Source organism: Castor canadensis, chromosome X (assembly GCF_047511655.1).
Source record: "Castor canadensis chromosome X, mCasCan1.hap1v2, whole genome shotgun sequence".
NCBI lineage: Eukaryota > Metazoa > Chordata > Mammalia > Rodentia > Castoridae > Castor > Castor canadensis.
Genome location: NC_133405.1, coordinates 41,992,108 through 42,014,826, shown reverse-complemented (window position 1 = coordinate 42,014,826; position 22,719 = coordinate 41,992,108). Strand labels below are relative to the sequence as shown.

The 22,719-nt window shown below is 40.8% G+C and overlaps 1 protein-coding gene across 3 annotated transcripts in view; it reads right to left on the bottom strand.

Annotated features, from left to right (window-relative positions):
• Amot (angiomotin) overlaps positions 1-11,606 on the bottom strand; it is a 65,010-nt gene extending 53,404 nt beyond the window's left edge. For 2 of the 3 annotated variants that reach the window (XM_074064133.1, XM_074064134.1), the window contains exons 1-2: positions 11,109-11,606; positions 3,092-3,154 (exon numbers count right to left, since the gene is read on the bottom strand). The gene's annotated coding sequence lies outside the window, so the exon portion shown is untranslated. The remainder of the gene's footprint in view (positions 1-3,091; positions 3,155-11,108) is intronic. The other variant, XM_074064135.1, reaches the window with a different exon arrangement.
• Between the last annotated feature and the right edge of the window lie 11,113 nt (positions 11,607-22,719).

Below are 22,719 nucleotides of genomic sequence, written 5' to 3'. Positions count from 1 at the left end.
AATTTTCCAGTCCTGTTGGAAATAAAATGTAAATGTCAGCAGGGAAAATTCAAAGAGGTAAGAGAGAAGTGTTTAGCTGGAAGTATGGCAGAAGGCCCTGGCAAAGTTGCTCTTCTTTAGGCCAAAATGTGCAGGTCAGTTGGAGAGCAACATAAGCCCCCCTCATCAATGTTTCTGGGCCCTTATTGTAGGTCTTGTGATATCAAACCAGTTTGGCATTGCTCTTACTTAATTCTACACTAGCTTAAGGAAAAGCTTAAGGAGAGAGTTGGCCTCAACCCTTTGCTCCTATCTCTGCCTTTGGCCAGATTGAGTTGGAAATTTATTTTAAGAACCACAGCACAACCCTGGCATTTCCAAATCTTAGTGAGGATCAGTGTGGGAGATCTGTTTCTAAGATAGTAACTCAGGCTTGGTCATTTTGGGTGCCAGTTTTACTTTACTATGCGCTGAAGCAATTAACTTGAACTTGTTAATAGGCAACAAAAGTAATCCCCAGGAAGTGGATGTGAACAGTAAAATATGGAGAATTAGGGAGAATCCTGTTGCCATACCCTTCCATACATCCATTTCAAAGGAGAACTAGACCATGCTACCACATCCCAATCTTTTTTTTGTTTTTTTTTTTTTTGCAGTACTGGGGTTTGAATTCAGGGCCTACACCTTGAGCCACTCCACCAGCCTTTTCTTGTGATGGGTTTTTCTTTTTGAGATATGGTCTCGCGAACTACTTGCCCTGTCTGGCTTGGAACTGCAATCTTCCTGATCTCTGCCTCCTGAGTAGCTAGGATTACGGGCATGAACTACCAGTGCCCGGCAACATTCCATTCTTTATTGACTCAAAAACATAAAGAATCCATAAAATCAGATTGAGCAAAAGGAGAAAAGATAAGGTAAGGGTATACCAATTGCTTTACCAGTCTTCTGACTCCAATGGCATACTGCTCATTTTACTCTTATCTGTACTTTATTTTACAAATTAGATAAGCATAGCATGTAAATATTTATTAAAAAAATCACTTTAAAATTTTAACACCTCAACCCAAGCATTGTTTTTTTTAAAACCCAAGCATTGTTAACATCATAGAATATTCCCTTCAGTTCCTTCCATGCAGTTTTACAAAGCAATGAAATATTAATGTACACATAATTTATATAATGCATTTCACTTTACCATAAGCCCTTTCTCCATGTTGTGGCACAGAATTCACAACAAATATTGTAATGGCTGTGTAAGAATCCATTAAATGAGTATATCAAGATTCACTTACCCATCCTTTAATTATTAAGACATTTAAATGGCTTCCAATCTTGTGTTAGTCTCAATAACATTACAAAAATATCTTTGTGATTTAGTCTTTCAATATTTTGGATTGTTTCCTAATGATAAAATCCCACAAGTGAAATTAATTGGTCAAGGAGTATGAATGCTTTTTTAAAACCCAACAAAAAATATAAAACTAACAAAATCACAAAACCCCATGAAATTTCTCCCATTGAAATCTTTTAATGAGAAGTTCTCCTGCTCCCATTTCTCCACCAGGGAAGAGCAGGGCTCAGGGGAGCAGCAGAAGTCAGAGAAGCTGTGTAGTATCTCAGTGGCTTACAAAATGGCAGAGTGGAATGTGGGCTCCCTTGTGAATCCAGCTTGCATGCACTTGCCCCAAATTGCCACTCAGCCAAGAAGCTAATTAGTAAAAGCATCAGGTGGGTGAGAACAGGTTCATAGCCTGTAATGGCTTATATCATCTTTCATTTTTGCCCTTGGAAAGATCTGACAGCTTGAAGACATTCAGTTCTCGTGACCCAACCTACTATGTTCTGAGAGTTGTTTTCAGATCCCAATCTTCAATCTACCCTAAAGCACATTTTGCTGCATAAAAGTAAATATACATGACCAATAACCTATGTGAATGCCTCTATTCACAGCTTCAATTAAGGTGACACTTTAAAGGTGAGTTCTGTTTAATATGACTTAATATGACTAAGTGGCACCTGTCTTAAATGGTCAATGTATTATAGATAGAGGCTATTCACAGACTCCACTATAATAAAAGTCATCCAGTCTTATGGCAGGGAAGGCTGCAGGCCAGAGATGCCCCTAGCATAGCAAGAGCAGACATGACAGACATTTCTTTCCTTCGCTTCTTTGCCAGAACTCTTAGAAAAGGGCAGTTCTGCTTTCCACCTTCTCCTTGAAGGTTTTTCTCTAATCCTTCTCCAATACTCCACATTTCCCATCCCAGCTCAATATGGAAAATTTATTCTATCTCCTGTTTTCCTAGTGAACTTTGTACATGTCTCAATTATAGCACTGACCACAGTGGATTTCCCACAAACATTTAGTGAGCAGTTACTATAGCCAGACCCTGTGCTAGGTCGGCCCTAAGGTAGGAAAAAAACCAGAGTCCAGTCCTGAAGGAGCTCCTGGGCAAGCACAAGAGGCACAATCCAATGAAAAAAACATAATCATGTATGAGCAGATAGCTCTAGCAACACAGAGGTCTCTGCACTCCCTGAAAAACCTCTGAACTCAGAAGACATATGTCAAAGGCAGGTTGAGTTATTAACATATGGGTAACAGCTAAGGTCGTAAGAGTGGGTTGGACCATACAGAACCAAGGATGAAACTAAGGATGGACCCCTGGAGAAAGTGATCATTCAAGGATCAGGCACTTTGCAAATTTGTGAGTGAGAGAAATTGCCTTATTTATTCCATGGCTTCTCCCCCCCCCACACACACACACATGTAACTTCAATCTAGACCTTGATGGATATCCCAAACTGCATTACAGAGAGAAAAAAAGAAGCTAATTCTCTCCATTTATGATTCTATGTATCCAAGCAGAAATCACAGTAAAGGGTTAAGCCAGAAATAGAAGTGAAAATCAGCTACATTGTGAGATCTTAGAGGGCATGGCTAGATGTGTGATTTTATACTGTGTGTGTCCCAACACCTAAAATGGTAACTGGTACATACAATGTACTCAGTAATTGTATACTGAGTGAATAACAACTTCCCAAAGACTTTGTTAGAGGCAACAGCAGGAAAAGAAAAGGCATAAAAGATAGGGAATAATAATTCTATTACCTTTAGTTTCTCAGCCTTCTAAGGAGTCAAAAGCTCTTTCACTTCTGTTATCCCCCTCAGCAGCTGTGTGTGGAAATAAAGGCAAATGTGATTAATTCCATTTTTCAACTGGAGAAGCTCAAGTCCAGAACAGCTAGCTGTTAACTAATTTGTCCAGATTTTCACTGTTGCTCACCAGTAAGGCCACATCTTGTAACTTCCTGCCCTGTGCTTGATTATAAGACAAAAACCTCCACAGACTGCCTCTCTGGTATTTAAGAGGCCAGTTCATAAGAAAAATTCATTTGAAAAGCCAACTCCGTCAGCACTCCAACAGTATCTTGAGCAAGTGAGTGTGCTGCACCTAGAAGAAAATATCTAAAACGTTTCCCCAAGTCAACAACTGGGACAGACAGCTACATGTAATTCCCAGACAAGCTCCACTAACACAATTGGGAGCTCTCTATTTTGCTGTACCCCTTTGGAAGGAAGTCCCATTTGTCTTCAGTCGGGTTTTTGTGTGTGAGTGGCACTCAGGTGCTGACTACAGGTGTGGCATCCAGCAGGTGCATGAACAGGAGCCAATGTTTCATATCTTCATGCCAAAGACCTTGAGTCATTCTCTCAAGGCAGAAACAGCCGCTCCTCCTGCTACTGATCTATCTGTAAGCACTGGCAGTCTGACTTGACTGAGTTGCCGTTACAAAACTGAACCTACCTGCCTTCCCAAGAAGGGTTAGAGCCACGAATCACATTACCCAGTCAAGTTGCCCACTCACAGGACCTAGTGCAGGCAAATGCCTCGGGGATAGCATCAGGAACTTTGTGTACAGAACGACCACTCCCTGTAAGTTATGGACAAAAGGAGGGCCACAGAGAGCCTACATTTTATATGGGGTGTGTGTGTGTGTGTGTGTGTGTGTGTGTGTGTGTGTGTGTGTGTATGCAAGTGGTCCTAAAACCTCAGGAGCCAGTACATCCCCCTAATAAAATGTAATACAGTAGAAAGAACTTGCTAAGAAGCTGGGTTCCTATTCTACCATAACTCTTCCCCTTCAGGTTACGAAGGGAGAAGTGTTTAGCCTGACCACAAAAAGCACCAAGTCAGAAAACTTATCACATTTCCCTAACCCAAACCTAACAGGCAGCCTCAGGCAGGAAGAATGCTCTTGGGGATAAAAGGAGTCATCAATATTTTCTTAGCTCCAAAAATTGTTTGCTTTTAAAAAACAATCTGCCTTCCACAATCCATCTATCCCAGCCCCCCACACATACAGAGCAAAGAGAAAGTAATTATGGAAGGAAAGAAAATCAAATATTATCTTAATAAAATGGTTTGTTATGATTCACTGTATTTCTTCAATTCACAAGGGAAACCTAAATTAGTCTGCTTTGGTTTACAGCCCATGGTCCATAAAGTAAAACTGGTTACCAAACTAAAATGTGATCACTGTATATGAAAGGAATAAAAACAAAAATCTGAACTGAAAACCTAAATTTAATAATAAGGAAATTAGATTTCTTCAAAATAGGCAGTCTAAATAATTTTCACCATCTGTGACTGCTATCTTTTTTGCTATCACAGAAAAAAATGTCACTAATTCATTACAAAACCATACCCCTTGAAAACAACCAAAATGAATAAGGGACACACTAATTAGCTTCCTAATGGGGAAGGTTTTAATTGAACTCTTCTATAACAACCTTCATCAAGTTTCTAGGGCAACTTCATAAAAGGATGTGTAACCTGGCCCATATTTTTATCTCCTCAAAAATAATTCTCAATACACAGAAACACAGAAAGCTGGTTTCTCTTCAACACTGTTAACACTCAGGCCACTACATTTTCTGATGTCAGCAATCCCCTTCCCACAAATATTCCAAGTATGCACCACCGTCATTCTCCTTTCAATTATGTGGTTTCTCTCCTCCTTTACTGATTGAGTCCAGGCCTCTAGGATAATGAGAAGCATGTGCAAGGAAAATATGCTCTTAAAAAGCACATACATCAGTTTCATCTGCATTATAAAGGGGGGAGCTGATCATTTGTCCATATCGAAAGGATCAAAATGTAAAGTTTGTTATGAGCTAATATAAGGGGGGAAAAGATCAGCATCAATGCTGAAGGGGAGCAGTTATTTGACCTGAAACAACACTAATAAGAATAAGGGAGGACCACCCCCCCTAAGTCCACCCTTTCTAGCTTGGCCACATTTATATTTAATGTTATCTTAATGTTGCCTCGGGGGGTATTTAAGTTCTGACATACACATGGAAATGAGCCACGAATTGTATGGCAAGCATAAATATTCCATCATTAATAAAAACCAGCTGTGCAAAAAACACTACAATGGCTGGGTTTCAGTTACTGGCTATCATCAGTATTTGTCACAAGCAAATATTACCCAAAACTTTCTCCCTTAAAACACAGACACACCGAAATTTGCTTTGCTCTTTTAACATTTGAAGGAGGCTCTTAAGGCACTGATCACCATGTGCGTTCTAGCTAAAGTCTTTTTTCCCATCATCCTGGCAGTCACTAGAGTCCTCTTATTTGCACCTCAACTTATCATAGAGCATGAAAATGTTTAATTTTTTTCAAAAAGCTGAGAGGGTCAATAACACAAATGTACGGTCAATCTTAATTATAGTCAGTAAGGCAATGGGCAGCAAAGGGCACTGTATGTTATAAGAAAGCAAAGCTCATTAAAAGTGAACACCTGCTTGGGACCCTATAAGGCCTGCTCTGCCATCATGCAAACACCTTTCATCCAATGACCTCAAAGCATGTGCCCAATATGAAGCATGCCTAAACACCTCTGTGAAGTATTAATATCCTTGCTTCCCAGAAGAGTAACTGAAGCTTAGAGCAGCTAATTCAGCTACTCTTGGTCACATGACAAGTCAGACAGGGGCTAGGCAGAGAAACCCAGATTCAGACTTCAAGTCACATAGGCTAATGCCATTTCATGGAACAGGGGCAAGAATTAAAGTGACTTTATAAATGCCAAGGCAAGCCTAGAGAGTTTAAAAAAAAAACTAGATTTTTTTCAAGAATTGCCTTTGGAATTATTAGTAAATGATATATTTGCATTTTCCCATGAACACATATTACAAAATTTTTTTAATTCCTATACTTCACTTGATTCATATACTAAAGACCCATACCTCAACTTTTCTATTCTTCTTGGAGAAATTTCATTTAATTTATAATGAGCCTCTAGTTTCCAGAAATGAATCTATCAAAAAATTGGAGATGTATTCTATACCTTTGTTATCAAAGGAAAATAAAGGTACATGGAACTGGACTTTCACAACATGGTGAAGGCCTCAAATGAAGAACCCATTATGTATGGACTACTCTACTGCACCTATAGGTCTTCTATTTACTTATCTACAATCTTTAGTTTTCCATATTTTTTAGTATGACTTAAACATATTATTTTTGAAGCTATGAAATAAGCATATCTATGCTTTCCTATTTCTCTTTTCTCATTCTAGAGATTTCACAGTCTGCATAAATTTATATTGTCTTAGTGGGGTATCATGATACAGAGATTGACAATAATTTAGACCAACTAAACACTAGATCATAGTTTTGGAGATTTTTTTTGCGTGTAAAAAGAATGGAGAAGGGTAACAGGAGGTCAAAAGAATAGGATTAACAGCCTTGCTAGATACATAAACAACCCCTAAATCACAGAAAGTGTTTAGGGATAACTTATGAAACTGTTAGTCTCTCCTGGCATTCAAGAAACAAAACGTATGGGATTCTTCATGTGTACTCTGTCAGGTTCTGACTTCATTCCTCCACATTGGTTTACAAAGCTCTGTCTTAGTGAGCTCTTATTTCTAAGCAACATGGCATAGTCTTACAACCCTAACTATGTAAAATTCATATTAGTACAGGAACAAGGACTTGAAAGGAACCAGAAAAAAATGAACCAGATTCTTTCTTAAGTTTTGGGGACACACTTAGCTTTTTTAATATGATTCTGTTAAAAAAATATAAAACACATTAGATTTCAATTGATACATCTTTACAGGCTTTTTTTTTAACAGGATGATTGTATTTTTAACAACCATTACACCTCATTCTAGTATCAATCATGCACATTCACACCAGGTATTGAGGCCTAGAAAGAGAACCATAAACTTTTGAGAACTGGCTCTCAAAATCACCCTGTCCAACCTCCACAACTTATGGTGGAAGAAACTTGCCAAGGGTGGTAAACCAAGTTAGAGTTGGGCCTAGAGCCCAGGATCCTCTTACCAATATGCTCACTTTTGGAAAGCTTATCATAGATTCTTAAGATTTAAAATGGTATCGGTTGCCATTATTTACTATAAACCAATTTTCTGTATCTTTGGGGTAGTCAAATACAAATAACTGGAAATAAAAGAATTTTACCTAAATGAGGTAGATGGTCCCATCCTTAGACTTATTCAAAATCCATAAACTCTAATTTATTTCCAGAAAGTAACACTAGCTCCTTTCTACAAGCACTTGTGGGCTGAAGCTAAAATCTCTAGCATTACTACAAGTCAGAACGATTTAGACAATTAACACCATCCCATATAACAAAGACTTCAAAGATCAAATAACGGGCTCACTTAATTCAAGCAATAATTGTGACATCAAATTTTAATGCATACTTTTATGCATTAAATATGCTCCTGAGAAAGTGAAGTTACAGTAAATTTTTTATCAATCAAGACATAGCTTAGCCAGGTGCCAGTGGCTCACGCCTATAATCCTAGCTAGTCAGGAGGCAGAGATCAGGAGGACTGTGGTTCGAAGCCAACCCAGGCAAATAGTTCGAGAGACCCTATCTCAAAAACACCTAACACAAAAAGGGCTGGAGGAGTGGCTCAAGGTGTAGGCCCTGAGTTCAAACTACAGTGCCACAAAAAAAGTATACGTTTTACAGGTAAGTTCTTCTTGCTTAAAAGTTTTATTTTTCTTACAACTAGAAACCCTGAATAGCAAAAAAAAAAAAAAGATATAGCTTAAAGGCATTAACTAGGAAAGCTAGTTCTTTGAAAGAAATCTATTGTGGATTAAATAATAAAGCAAATGACCTATTTCCTTTCCATCTCTCTCTCTCTCTCTCTCTCTCTCTCTCTCTCGCTCTCGATTGCATGTGTTTTTGTGGAAGGGACAAACTTTCCTTCTTTCTTCTTTCTCTGGGCTAAAAAGGGTCAGAAGCCCACCACGGAGGAGAGTAATGCAGTATGGCTGGCCTGCTTAATGCCCCCTTAGTCCCTGAAGCCAAATTCTAACCTTTGACTTGGGGTGGGACCCTAGATTTTGAACCAAAGTCCACAAAAGGGAGCCAGAAATGAAAAGTAAGTAAGACTAAAGACAACACACATCATAGTAAAACACCAATAAAATTACTGGGGACAGGAAATCAATGGATCACAATACTAAACAAATTGGTTTAGTCCCCAGCTAATTAACTTGTCAAGCAGATCTCTAAACCCACAGAATCCATGGGTGATGTAATAGGAGATTTGGAAACATTTACCATCCTAAAAGGCTCAGCCAGGACCACACACCTCTCTCTACCCCTTTCAGTGAGTTTAAGCTGGGCTTAATGGGTGCAAAGGACAATTTCTACCAGACAGTCCCTAAGAATAGACTGTTCTCATTCATGCATTCCAAATGCTCAGTATCCATGGAGGAGGCTACCTGGCCACAAGCATTTCCCAAGAGGGAATATATCCTCTACTCCTCTTCATTGGTAACACTCCCCCACACCCACTGCCCCAAACAAAACAAAACAACTTACAACCATCCTGAGGACTTTGGGGACTTCAGTGGGGTAAAGGAAAGGAAACATTAGGAGGGGAGTAGGAAGAGAGTGAGAAACTCCTCATGTCTCCAAATGGAAAACAAGGCCTTAAAAAGCTGGATCAAAGGGAGAAAGGGGGATGGGGGATACAGGCTGCTTAATTACAAAGACACCCTTTTAAAGAAGGCACAGGCTCTGGGAGAGGGCTCTTAGGAGAGGCCCAGAAGCAGATGTACCCTCTTAGAATTGTGGCACTCAATGGGACCTCAAAGTCAGGGCATCCATCCCTCTACCTTCCCATTAGAAGATTCTTAAAGCATTCTAGAGTGTCTGCTTTTTCTTTATGAAACTCAAGAAAAGCAGCTCCATGGAATGCCTTAGTTATGTAATACTCTAATAAATCCTACTTCATAAACTAAAAATTAGATTTTAAGTTCCAAATCCCAAACAACATTGAATATGAATTTTTAAAATTCCCTTTCTAAAACTCCTCTTCAATAGATAAACAGATCTACACCATCCACGCAAAAGTTACTCTCCATACAAGTGTGGTCACAGATTTACATCACATCTCCACTATGAAGTTAGAAAAGTACTTTCAATTTTACAGAGACATGAGCTTTTCCAAAGAAAGAAGTAACTTAAAATGCAGTATGATATAGTGCCCAAAAGTGTCTGTAAGTGACAGGGGATAAAACCATACAGAATAGTTGGAACCTGAGTTATCATCTCTAAATAGATGCAACTACTCTACAACCACCTGGCTATTAAAATGTCCCAGGACAGTTTTAAAATGTAGTATGGTCCAGCCAACTTTTCCTTCTCAGCTGATCTGAAACAGGATAGCCCTTAAAATTGTCGCCATGTAACGTTCCTATTCTACTTTCCTGATTTCCTTTCTTCCATTAAAATCAACCAAAGTAATTACTTTAAAATATAAGTAAATAATTTATTCCCTAAAATAAGCAGTATCTTGCAGATATCTTAGTAACAGACAGGTGTATGCTTGAGGTACTTAACCAATCAAAGATGGGTGGGAGATGGGTGAAAATTTATCCTATGTACAACGCAGCATTTCAGACTATTCTTAGCTACTAAATGAGGATACTGAAAGGTCCAACTAAGGACGTTTCGCAAAAGTTGGCTTGAGAAAGAACTTTTCAAAAAGCCTAGCTCAAAGAGACTTAAATACACTCAGCCCTTCCATCATTGAAGATTATGGTGACTAATTATCTTCTCTGAATTCGAGAAGGTTGTATTCATAAAATTTTTAAACTGCCTTCCAATATCCATTCTTCATAGCAGGGAGGGACAAGAACTGAACTAAATACCTCAAGTTGTTAGAAAAGTCTTACTAAAACAAATACTGTAGATTGAAAATGCTCCTTCCCACAAACTTTCCCAAACTTTCCTTTGCCTCTCTCATTAATATGTATTCAGTCTTTTGCTGCAGATTATTAGTATATTATCATTAGGGACAATTTACCAGGGACTGCTCACAGTCTATAAAAACTCAATTTTCCCTCCCACTTTTCCTCTCTTCATTTTCCTCTTTTCATTTCTTCAACAATAAAGAAGTCTGTCTTTACTGTTGAAGCAACAAGGAGTTCTCTTATCCTCAAGACACCTGCCTGATCTTGCAAAGGTAGTACTAACATCTTCGGATCTTATAAAGCAAATAAGGGCAACCCTGTACTCTTCCTTCTCAACACAAATGCCCGCATGCAAGCGCATGCACATACATATGCATACAGAGTAGCTGTGTTGTAAATTATTCCCAGACTTTAAAACTTCAAGAATTCATGGCCCTGGGGTCAGGGAGGGTTAGCTCCAACCCCAAGTCCAAGCATTTAGCAAAAAGTCATCCTATCTGAGATAAGTGCCAACATTCATGGACGACTCAAGGTAGACCTGGACTTCCTTCAGGTCTATAGTTCCTTAAGTAATTACTTAAGAGACCTACAAAGAACCCAGGAAACAGGAAAGTATAGGTACCACCACAAGTAGTGGCACTCTCTGGCATCTCCTCCCAGAAGCAGGACAGCAGAGAAGCCCACAATCGTTAACCGATTTAACTCGTTGCACGCCCAGAAAACTCATGACCAGCTGCAAAGAAAGTAGAACACACGAGCATCCCCACACGCATCTAGACCCACTCACTCATGCCGAGGGCAAGACCAAGTTCATACCACCAGATTCCTGCCCCACTTCCCCGCGAAAAGTAACCACAGGTCTCCTACCCCGAAGGCAACGAAGACAAGGTGACGACTCTGCTCTCTCAAGTGGCTTTGGTCCCGGGCCAGAGGCCAGGGATGGGCAGTGGGGGGAGCCCCAGCTCCCGGTTGCTGCCCTTTTCGCTGCTCCGTCCGAGCTCTCCTTGGTGGCAGTGGACAGGCAGAAGACCGGGCCAGAGGGTGGAGGAACGGATGGTGGGAGGCGAGACAGACTGGGGGTAGTGGTAGTGGGGGGAAGCGGTGAGAACTAAGAGAAGAGGAGGCGAAAGAGAGTAGAGATGGAGGAGTAACTCAGGGGTCTACCAGTTTAAGCAGCCAGAAAGCTCCTCAGAAGGAAGGGGCGTGACTGCGATGAAGGCAGCTCCTGAGCAAAGGATGGGAGGTAGAGGAGGAGGAGGAATGGGTGGCTTTTCTTCTTGCGGTGAACAGCTAGGACCGCCCAGGAGCGGGAGAGGGGGGGTGGACTAGGGAAGGAGGAGGAGTAAAAGGCGGGGAAAGAAGGGCGAGAGCCTGCCGGGACCCTGGGAGGGAGGGGGGCGGGCAAGGGAGAGAGGTGGGGCCGGGGGGCGGGGAAGTATCAAACAATTGAGCGGCGGGGTCGTACAGCTCCGGCCCTCACTCTTGCCTTCCCACTAGCGGGACACGACTTGGTTATGGTAACCTAGGGTCTACACCGGAACCGGCTAGGGAAAGGAAAAAGGTTTGCAAAGACTGCATTAATAATCTACAACAACAGCGCAGCAAGAGTCGCGTGGGAGAGCCAGTGTAGCTCCTGGCCCGCAGCGGGAGGAAGAAAAACAAATAATAGAAATGCTGAAAAGCAGCTTCTACCAAAGCCTTCTTAAAACAAAGCAGGAAGAAGCAGAGCTCCTTTTTCCTTCCTCTCTTGCTTCCTTTTACCGGCAGGCCCTCACCCAGGTCACAGCCCTGCATGACACCCTCCTTTCTTCCTTCTCTCCCCTAGCCTCCCTTTCTTACCCCTTTTCTCTCTCTCTTCCCCACCCGACAACTGCCCCATTCTGGGTAGTAGGCCTGCAGAGTGGCTGACCGCGCGGGGCGGTGGTGAGTGATGGGCGGGGCTTGGCACAGGCTCCGCCTCTTGGGCGGGCTGAGAGCATTGTCCTAGGCGGAGCGGGCCCTGAAGTGTAAGTCCCACCCACTATTCTTTTGATGCTACCCGTTGGCCGGTCCTGGCCGGAGGTTAGCATGCTATTGGTCCCTTGAGTCGCCAATCAGATCCTTTCGTCCCACCCGCCCACAAAATTAATAAAACTAAACAAAAGAACATTGTTTAGCTCTCTGTTCTCCCCCAGCTACTGCTGGGAATAGAAAGATGAGACGCTTGATTTTTCAGCCTCGTAAGAGTGCAACAGTGTGTCGGCGGACTCTGGTACACCTTTATGTTTATGGCACTGTCCAACCCTCTGGGACTAGGTAACTTTCCCCTCTTAATTCGTTAAACCAGGAGAAGGGAGTACATGAAGTGTCAATGTGATGTTCATATTTCCTGGCTGAGAAAAAAATGATATTGCTTAAGAGTACGGAAGGTTAAGTATAACAGCAACCTGGGACACAGAAAAATCTACTATTTTACATCTGGGAAAACGGAAGCACAAAGAAGCAGTGTAAGGGTAGCAAAATAACATGGAATTTGGAACCAAAGGAAGAATTTATTGTGGGCTCTGGCACTTATTAGCTAGCTGTGCGACTTTTAAGTGGCTTGACTTCTCAGTCCTAATTTTCCTATCTGTAAATAAATGCTATAAGACATGCCCTATTAACTTAATGGCACTGGTGTTAAAATAAAACAAAATGTATGTGAAAACTCTGTAAACCACAAAGCACTCCACACATATATGTTTCAACTTGTGCATGACACATGGTGGAGAGCCTCACATGTGTTTGAGAATCAAGTATTCCGCTCTTCTGTTTTAAGCATTTACATCCAAGGTTGTGTAGGTTTTGTGGCTTTATTTTAAAACGTCAACTCTTTTTCTACAGTTTAGAGGTGGATATGAAATTGGCTCCTGCTCCCTTCCATTAGAATAATAAATTACCCCTTTTCTAAACAGGTTGAGTGAGATTTCTTTTTCAAACAGCTCTGCAATTGTGCTACGACTTAAATCTATTGTGGTTCTGGTACTGAAAGAGGAAATCATGCTGTGTATCTCCAAAATGAACTTGAAAAAACAAATATGAGGGAACATTTACCATGGAAACCACCATTCTCTACAGATCCATATTTCCTAGAAAACGTTTTGAGTAGGAAGCAAATGTAAATGTAAAGGCCTTGTCAAGGCAGAGCTATTCCAGTGAACTCATGCCAATGAAAGAGTGACATTCAATTCAAGCCTGCCAATTGAAGAACCATAGATCGAGGCATGCAAGAGGAAGTGTGCTCAAAGGAAGCACTATCTTGCATGAACAGGGTCTCAGAATATCCCTGTGGGTACAGGAAGAGTAGTGGGTGGATGGCGTTTTGTGGACTGTGCAGCTGCTAACTCAGAAGCAGGAGCATTGGCAAAGTGGATTCTGGATATGATTCACTTTATCTGTGAAGTGAAGTCATTTGGATGATTTTTCATGAGGAAGGTGAGTTTTCTAGTATTTAAGTCGTAGAGTAATCTGGTTTGTGAAGCAAGATTATTCCAGCCTTGTTATTTGGATAGGAGAGCTAGATAAGGTGGAAATATTCTGGAGGATTACCATGATCACAATGGCAACAGGATCCTTGTTAAAATCAAAAATACTGTTAAAATGGAAATAGTAAAATATGTACATAGTGAAATCAAAGTAAAACAGTTGAAAGAGTACAGTGACAAGTTTCTCTCCACCATTCCACTTTCCTTTGTGTGTCTTACAAGTTGAGTCATCACTCACAACACACCTTGCTTTTGTTTAGGTCAACAATGTGTCTTAAATGTTCTTCCATCTCAGGATAACTGTCTTTACCTCTTCTTTTTCATGATAACTCAGCATTTCCTCACAAAGATTTGCAAAAATTCTTTTGCTCATTCCATTGGTGAGAAGGGATTTAGGTCATTTGCCATCTTGTTCCACTATAGAAGAGACCAGGAAAGAAAGACCTGGTGGGTGTGTTTGTGATATGCCTGCCCCCAGCCTTGAAGTTGCCTTCAAAAGACTTTTCCAAAATGCCTTCCCCACAGTTACTAGAACCTACAGTGGAAATCCCTAAAACACAACTCTTTCAACACCCCTTTCTGAAACACTACTTTGGGCATAACTTTTCTCTAAATTCAAATTTTGATAGTGAATTAGGCCACATGTGATTCACTTAGTCTATGGGCAAACAACAGGTACCTCGGCTTTCCCCCAGTCTTCCAAATGTCTTAGGCTTTCCTTCTCTCCTGCTATACAAGTCTTCCTTGGTGTTTTTACCCCCAAAACCTTTCAGTTTGTTTAAACTAAGTTTGAATTTAAAGCTGTGCATTGCCTTCTCTACTTAAAAGGGAGGGGTAGGGGAGGCCAATATCAACAAACATCCATTGAACAGGTATTATGGACAGGACTGAAAAAACAAAAAGGTATGAGACTTGGCTCCTGACTTCAAGGATATATACATAAGAAGACAATTAACGAGCATATATTAAGTGCTAAATGACTGGTTTTGACAGTAAAAGCTGTGGAAGTTAAGAGCAAGGAATGAAAACTAGTTCCAGAGAGTGAGTTTATACAGCAAGCTATGCCACACACATTTAACTAATCCCCACAACATCCCTATGTCTTCATGTCCTGACTATAAAATATGGAAAGCCCTCTGGGGGATACCAGAAGAATTAAACACTAGCTGTAAAACACCTGTGTAAAGACACTACTGGCTTGCCTAAGTACTGAATGGTAAAAATCCCCATGTAGTTATATGGGAAAAAAGGAGGATCATTTTAAGCTCAGAACTCAAGATTCTCCATCTGAAACCACCTGCCCTGTTTGACCTTTTTTCATAAAAAGAAACTACTCCTTTAATGTGCAACAAAAATCAATGTCTTTGTTCTTTAAAAAGAGTCTACTGAAAAAAAGAAACAAATGCCTGCTTGAAAACATGTGAAACAAAATAAACCGTACTCAAAAGGACAAATTATGATTCCACTTATATGGCAGACGTAGAACAGGCAAATTCGTAGAGACAGAAAGTAAAGCTGTGGTGATACAGGGTTGGGAAGAGGGGAATAGGAAGATAGTGTTTAATGGGGACAGTTTCTGTTTGGGATGATGAAGAAGTTTGGAAATAGTGTTGATGGCTACACAATATTATAAATGTATTTAAAGTCAACACCAGTGTTGGGGGCTGCCAATATATAGAAGGCAAGTACCCTTGGGAGAGGAGGGGGCAGTCTGATCACTGTCTCAGGACAGCACAGACCCATGTAGTCAGGACTTCTTAATTTTTCAAGAGAAACCAGAAGTTCAAAGCATTTGATGTAAAATCTCCAAGTATTTAATTTAGGCATCTAAGAAACGTCTTAATAAAAAAATAGTCTGCCCTTTGTGTTCAAAATTTTGCCCAATATACAGGAGAAGCAGGAAGGAGAGTGGCTTATAATCTGTCCCCCAATCCCTGGTAGATTCCTTTAAAGGAAAGACCATAAAACCATACTGCCTTGCATGGAGTGACATTCTCCCCCACCCACTGAGTAGTCCACTGGGAGTGTGAAATGAGCACATCTTCTTCTAATTGCCTTGTGAACAACTAAATCACTTAAATGCACTTAGGAACAAAAGCAGAGGCAAGCACATACACTGGGGAAAATAAATCCTAAGGATTTATGCCTCTACACATAACTCTCCTCTTCTCTTACTCCTACCCCAGAAACACTCTATGGATATATCAAAAAAAACACCAAAAAGCCACCTTCTCCAGGATACCGCCTGAAATCAGGCTCCTGTTTATTCCTAAAGTCGCCAGCCCTATACATGTAGATCAGAAAAGAACAGCTTTACTTGAACAGGAAAGGAACAAAGGTACACATATGTAATACAAGCACTGAGTTTAATGTTCTTCCTTTTGAATTCCCTTCCTCTCCTCTTCCACCCTTCAGAAGCATATAAACACACACACACACACACACACACACACACACACACAGCCCAGACACAGGAAGTTTGAAGCCTGATCCATGTGTGGAAAACAGCAATGTGGGAATTCAGGAAACAGCACCAGAGCTGTGCTCCAAGGCCAAGACCCGCTCTAGCATTTGAGAGCCAAGTTACGTCTGGGGTACTTGTGGGCCCTAGCATTTTGGAAGTAAATCTGCTGTAGAAAAATAAAGCTGCCTGTAAGTCTATTCCCCAAGAACCAGCTAGAGTCCTGTTTAAATAACCTAGGTTTGCCTCTTTATGATTTATACAGGGCTTCACTTCCACTTAACTAAATACCGTATCGCCTTCTGTGGCTTGAGTTTCTGGAAAGGCCCAGGCTGGTCATACCTCTCAGTAGGGTTTGTTTGCAAAGTCCTAAGTTAGTTGGACCAAGAGGGGAGGAAGGGAGGCTGACAGGCACACATCAAAGTGTGTGCAGTCTGAAATGTGGTGGGCAGAGGGAAAACATAACGTAGTCACTGAGAAAAAAATAATTTCTGAAAGCAAGTTAAAGGCAAATCAAACCCCTGAGCCGGTATGCACATTAAATGCACAGCATTAGCAGGATTTAAAGGAAGTTCATCCTCTGACATTGCTCTTTGCAAATAAACTCTTGATTGATTTGGAGCTCTCTTTGTTTCTGTAGTTGCCTGAGTGTCTGAGAGTTGTTATCCCAGTTGGAGGAGAAGGCTATGATTGGGGTAGAGATTTATCTTCCCTGGCTCACTTCCCCACTTTAGGAACCATAGAGAGAAGACAGGTCAATGTCATTCTGGTGTGATTTAAGGCAGGCCCACCTTGCAGGCCCCAATCAGCATTCTTTTCAGGTCTGCCACTGTCCTGTGAAATTTGCACAGGAAAGACCCTTGTTAAAGTGCAAATAGCTAAATTGGGAAGAGTTAAATAGTAAGCCAACATTGTGAGCTCTGGGTCTAGACTTTGGGAGTCACTCAAGCCTGGATTCCAACACAACTCCACAACTTACCAAGTAGGTAAATTACTTAATCATCCTGCACAGCAGTTCCCTCATCTGTAAATTGAAAAAGTTTCTCCTCCATAAAGATCGAATGAAATCACATAGAGGTCCTATCATGTCTACCATATAGTAGTCACCTAAAGCAATGTATTTACCCATCTATTCAATCTTCTAGGGCATTACATGAGGAAGGAAGATGGGTTTGCTTAGTGGCTTACAGGAATTAAAGGTATCTAGCAGTAAGGCCCTCTTGTCACACTTCTCTCTAACCTTGATCAGCAGGGCAGTATGGTGCTAAAGTTTATGAGCTTCAGTACCAAAAGGACTTCATTCCCTAGGCTTTGTTCTTCTATTGCTCACTATCCATGTGACTTTGAGTAAATTTTGAGCCTCACTTTCTTCATTTACAAAGTAAGGATAACAACAGCACTTATTACAGAGGGTGATGACAATGATAAAATGACAGACATATACAAATATCCGTTGATAATGTTATTTGTAATCCTATATATAACATACTGGCTAGACTTTACTTTTTCTCCAGAGCAGTTTCTAATCTAAAGCAGGGAATGGTTTTAGTAAAAGTGTTGAAAATCCTTAAATAAGTGCCAGTTTTGCTTCCTGACTTCCTGGTTTGGGTTAAGAAATTTAAGGTGTTACTAGGATAGTTGTGGAAATCTCAGTTCCAAGTGTTTGACCTCATTTGCCCAAGATCCTCACAGCGTTTTAGTAGGACCTGAGTGGAAACATGGACTCCTAGGAGGTGCTGCAGGAGCTCTTGGGATAATAGGACATTCGTGCTGCGAGTGTGATCCTGTCACATTCAGGCCTCTGCCTCTTTGTAGTCCACACTCCTCCCTTGCTTAAGAACCTGTGTACCCACTATTTATTTCTGACTGTGGCACTGTACATATCTCCCCACCCTCCTTAGCTTTCTCTCCTCCCATTCTTCATGTCACTAACCCAATCTCATTTCTCAGGCCTCCACTTGAATATCACTTCTCCAGGGAAATTTTCCCTGAGTAGTACCCCCTTGTCTGTCTCCCGTTTCTCTTTAAACATTCATATGAATTCTATATTTCAATGCAGTATTAGAAGTAGTTGTAATATAAACTAAGATTTAAGATGTTAATAGGCAAATTATTTGGCACCTAATCTAGAAAATTATTGTTCCAGGGAGAAACTTCATGCTTATCCTGCAGCTTTGGGAGCCTCTTGGCACTCTCTTTCTCACCCTTTTAAGGATGCTCACAGGCTGACTTGAGTTAGTGGATTTTTTTAGACTTATTCCTGTACTACTAGGTATGGACATTGAACTAGATGATCGTTAGAGTTCTTTGCAATTGTTGACAGCTGATGGTTGTCAGAATGCTGACAAGTTTTCTGAATGCTGAAGTGGGAAGCAACATCAAAAGTGTCATCCACATTCTAGTTCTTTGATCTTGGTGTATAATGGGGAGTTTGAAGTATAGCTAGACAATGTGGGTGTGAGTTGTTTAAGCAGAAGGTTTGTTTATCTGGTACCTAGCAAATTAGAAAAGACAGTACAGGCATGAGTGCTAGGGAGTCAACTAGAGTCTGACTGGGTGCTCAATGCCTTTGATGGCAAGAAGACAGTTCTAGATGATTTAATGGATCATATCACTTTCTGTACTGCTATCAGAACTGTAAACCAAGAATAGACTTTCTAAGAGGTGTCAAATAAAGGAAGAAACAAAAAGATTTTGAACCAGATAGAACTGGATTACATCCACACAATCAACTTGTTGTGTGACTTTAGGCAAATACTTAACCTTTCAAGTCTCAATTTGCCAACCTATTGGTTGAACAAATGTGTACTGAACATCCACTATGTGTGAAACGCTGTTCTGTTCACTTGGAATGCATTGGCAAACATAACAGGCAAATTCCCTGTTCTTATGGAGCTTACAGTTTGGAGGGCTGTTAGAATGGTAATATTTAAGGACTTGTGGTAATCCATAATGCTGTCTTTTCTTACAGTTGTGTGACACAGTAGGAGCTCAATAAGTAGTAGCTATTATTAGTAGTAATAGTGTATTTTTATAGAGCAACAACTGCCTTGTTAAAACTCAGGTAAAGCCAGGTAATTTCTAAACAAGAGACAGTAAGTTGCTTAATCAAAAATCCTTGAGATTCTTGTAATAGAGCAATAGCAAGTGACTTGTATGGATTTTTCCATCCTGAGTGCCTTTGTGTATTTTTTCCTACTATGGTTTCCTCAGTAGTAGTGGTAAAATTTAGCCAGAGTGACCCTGAGCAGTAGGTTTAACCTCTATTTGGATAAACTTTCATCCTTCTTTATCTCCAAGAGATCAAAGAGCATGAATGTGCAATCACCACATTCTCCTACGAGGGCTCCTGCCATGCTCTTACACAGATGACATTACCCAACCAAACATTTATCACAAGTTTGATGTCCCGACCCTCTGGTTCCATCATCCCCTTTCCAGAACCATAGTGTGTCAGAATGGGAAGAGAGTGAGATACAGTTTCTAGTTTGACTTAACTCCAATTTTTATCTTATTGCAGAGCAATAAAATCATGACTTAGGTTTAACATGTTAATTTCACGAAATACAGTGTTTCATGTACTATCATGTTTCCAGCATTTCAATTACAACTCCTTGTCTCCCGCAGGGGTAGGGCAGGCATTAGGTCAAGGTGTTCAGAGAGACAGAGTATAATGCACACGTCCTCCCTAGCTTCCTCCTTTTCCCTGTGCCTCAGTTTTCATCCTAGTTCCTATCTCTATCAGATTACTTATCACACTGTTCTGTAGCAATTTATTCTCTGCTAGCAGACTGTAGGTTTCCCTGAGGTCATGGACAGTGTCTGATTTGCTACTGTTTCCCTTACACTTAAACACATGCTATATCTGGCACGTAGTAAGTACTCAGTAGATGTTTGTTGGAATAAGGAAACACGTATTTCATGATGACATGGGTTTTTGTATAAATGAGTTCTCTATAATTCTTTTGGATGCCCCATCCTACTTTGCATTTAAATCCAAAATCAAAGCTATTTTTCTCAGCAGAATGAACTGAATGGGCAAAGTCATTGCTCTGGAGAATTTTTCTCTTTAGCTGAAAACCCCTAAAAGCCAACCCAACTCCACTGCAGTGGCTTTCCTGGGTTACCCTCAACATTTTTGTCAACTCAACTCCCCATTTCCTTGGAACACAGACTTTGGACTCAGAAATGTTTTAATCTAAAAGCCTTTTTCACTCTCAGTCCCCAGAACGCCTTAAGTTTTTCCCCTTCTCCACCATCCTTCTCCTCTAATTCATTTGTATTTCATCCCCTCCAACTCCTGACTGACTGGGTCACCTCTCCCAAGAATGCTCTTTGCCAGTAGTTCCTCATATTCTGTGTAAAAGTTGCATTGGATTTGTAGTCTAGGGAGAGGCTGTAGCATGGGTACAAAGTTACAGTTAGATAGGAATAAAAGGTCTTGGTGTTCTATTGCACATAGGTGACAACAGTTAAAAATGTATTATGTTTCAAAATAGCTAGAAGAGATTTTGATTGTTCTCCTTGCAAAGAAATGATAAAGGTACAAGGTGGTAAATATGCTAAATACCCCAGTTTGATTATTACACAATGTATACACATATGGAAGCATAACACTATATCCCATAAATATGTACAATGTAACTATGTCAATCAAAAACACAACTAAAGCTGGTAGCTGTGGTAGTGCACACCTGTAATCCTGTCACTTGGGAGATGGAGGCAGGAGGATCTTCAGTTTGAGGCCAGCCTGGGCTACATAGCAAGAACCTGTACAATACAAAACAAAACAACAAAACATGAGATCTGACAGAGGCACTGCTACTTAGGTAAGTCAAGTCAAGTCTTGGTGTCACACTGATTTGTTGTGAGTTTCAGATCAAACAATGGTTGGGAAAACATCTTGGAAAGGAACTAAAAAGCTGTTTTCAAGACAGCCTTGGTTAGTGTGGTTACCACCCACACTAACCTACCCTCCCTTCCCAGTTAGGCACCAAGCATTGATCCAGCCTTAAACCCCCTAGCTCTGGGCTATTGCTGGGTGGGGGAGGCATTGTTCTTCCTATCTTGACAAGTTGATCTTGGTTTAAGACTTGTTGCCCTCAGGTCTTTTCAGTCTGCATCTGGTGGGAGCCCCTCCCTTGGTTTCTCAAAAGCTTATTATCAAGTGCCAAGTGCCGCTTTAGATACTATGTTGCTTCTATGTTGCTTCTACCTTCAAGCCTGCTTTGTCCTCCCTAGTGAAAAGTAGATCTTGCAGGGGAAGGGAGAAGGAAACATTTTCAAACATTTCCTCTCCTGCACCAGAACTCCCTGGGTCCCCAGGATCCATTTTTCAGGCATAATTTCTTGACATCCATCCAGGTCTACCTATGAGGTATTTTAGATGGATCCCAGGCAGGTAAGTTACATTTTGCAGAGATTTCACTTATTCCCAGAGTGCAGTCTCAGCTGATTGGTAATTACAAAACCCAAGACTTTTCCTGCCTTTGTGCTCAAAAAACACCCTCAGCATTTGCCTCCCCTTGACCCCAGCTTCCAGCCTGCTTTCGGGTCTGCTCTCAAAGCTCCCATGGGAGTTCCCCAGCTTTCATTCCGCCAGATGCTCAGTGTCCTGCTCAAAGCACACTTGCCATTTATTTTTTCCACTTTGAGCAGCTTTTCAACAGACCTTTAGATTCTCTCATACCTAACCCCTCTCAGTCTAGTTCTTCTTAATGACAATAGAAGTTGCCTTTTGGAAGGTTGAGGAGCCCTGGTTAGTTCATGCCAAGGTTATTCTTTTCCTCATTTTCAACCCTTTCTACTTTTACCCCACATTTCCACTGCTAATTGTGCATAGTTGATCTCACCACAGTGAAGTGCACAATAAGTATCTTTCAAGTTGAAATTGAATTGAAATTTCAACATCTTCTTGAACAAGGGTGAGCAAAGGATTGTCTAAACCGAACAAAGTGTCTGCTTTTTGTGCAAGCCCAACTGAGATTTCTTTATTTATTTTACATTGTTAAAGCGTTGTTAGAAACAAAGAATATGTGACAAACACTATAGAAATGTAACTCACAAAGCCTAAGATATGTACTCTCTGTCCTTTTACGGAGAGAGTTTGCTGACAGTTTTCCTTAATATTCCAAAACAGAGTTTTGAATCCGGTTTGACCCTATCAACTTTCTCTTGCAGGGTTACAGGAAATTTCTGACTTATTTATCACCCTGTTTTACCATTTCATCTATCCCTTCCACTCAATTTTTAGTCCAGCCATGAAGGGTTTAAAAGGTTTCTGTTCTACCTCCTGAACTCGTATTTCATTTCTTTTCCAGGGAATAAGCTAACTTCCTTTGGGAAGACCAGCTCCCTGCTCCTTCCCCTCCTTGCCTCTGATTAACATCCCTTTAGTTTTGGTGGACACTTTGCAAAGTGAGAGCTCCTTGCTCATTTTCAGAGTCTCAGAAAATGCTCAGAGTATTTGAAGACAGAGCAGATGTTAAATATGGGGAGATTTTTGTAGAAGGCT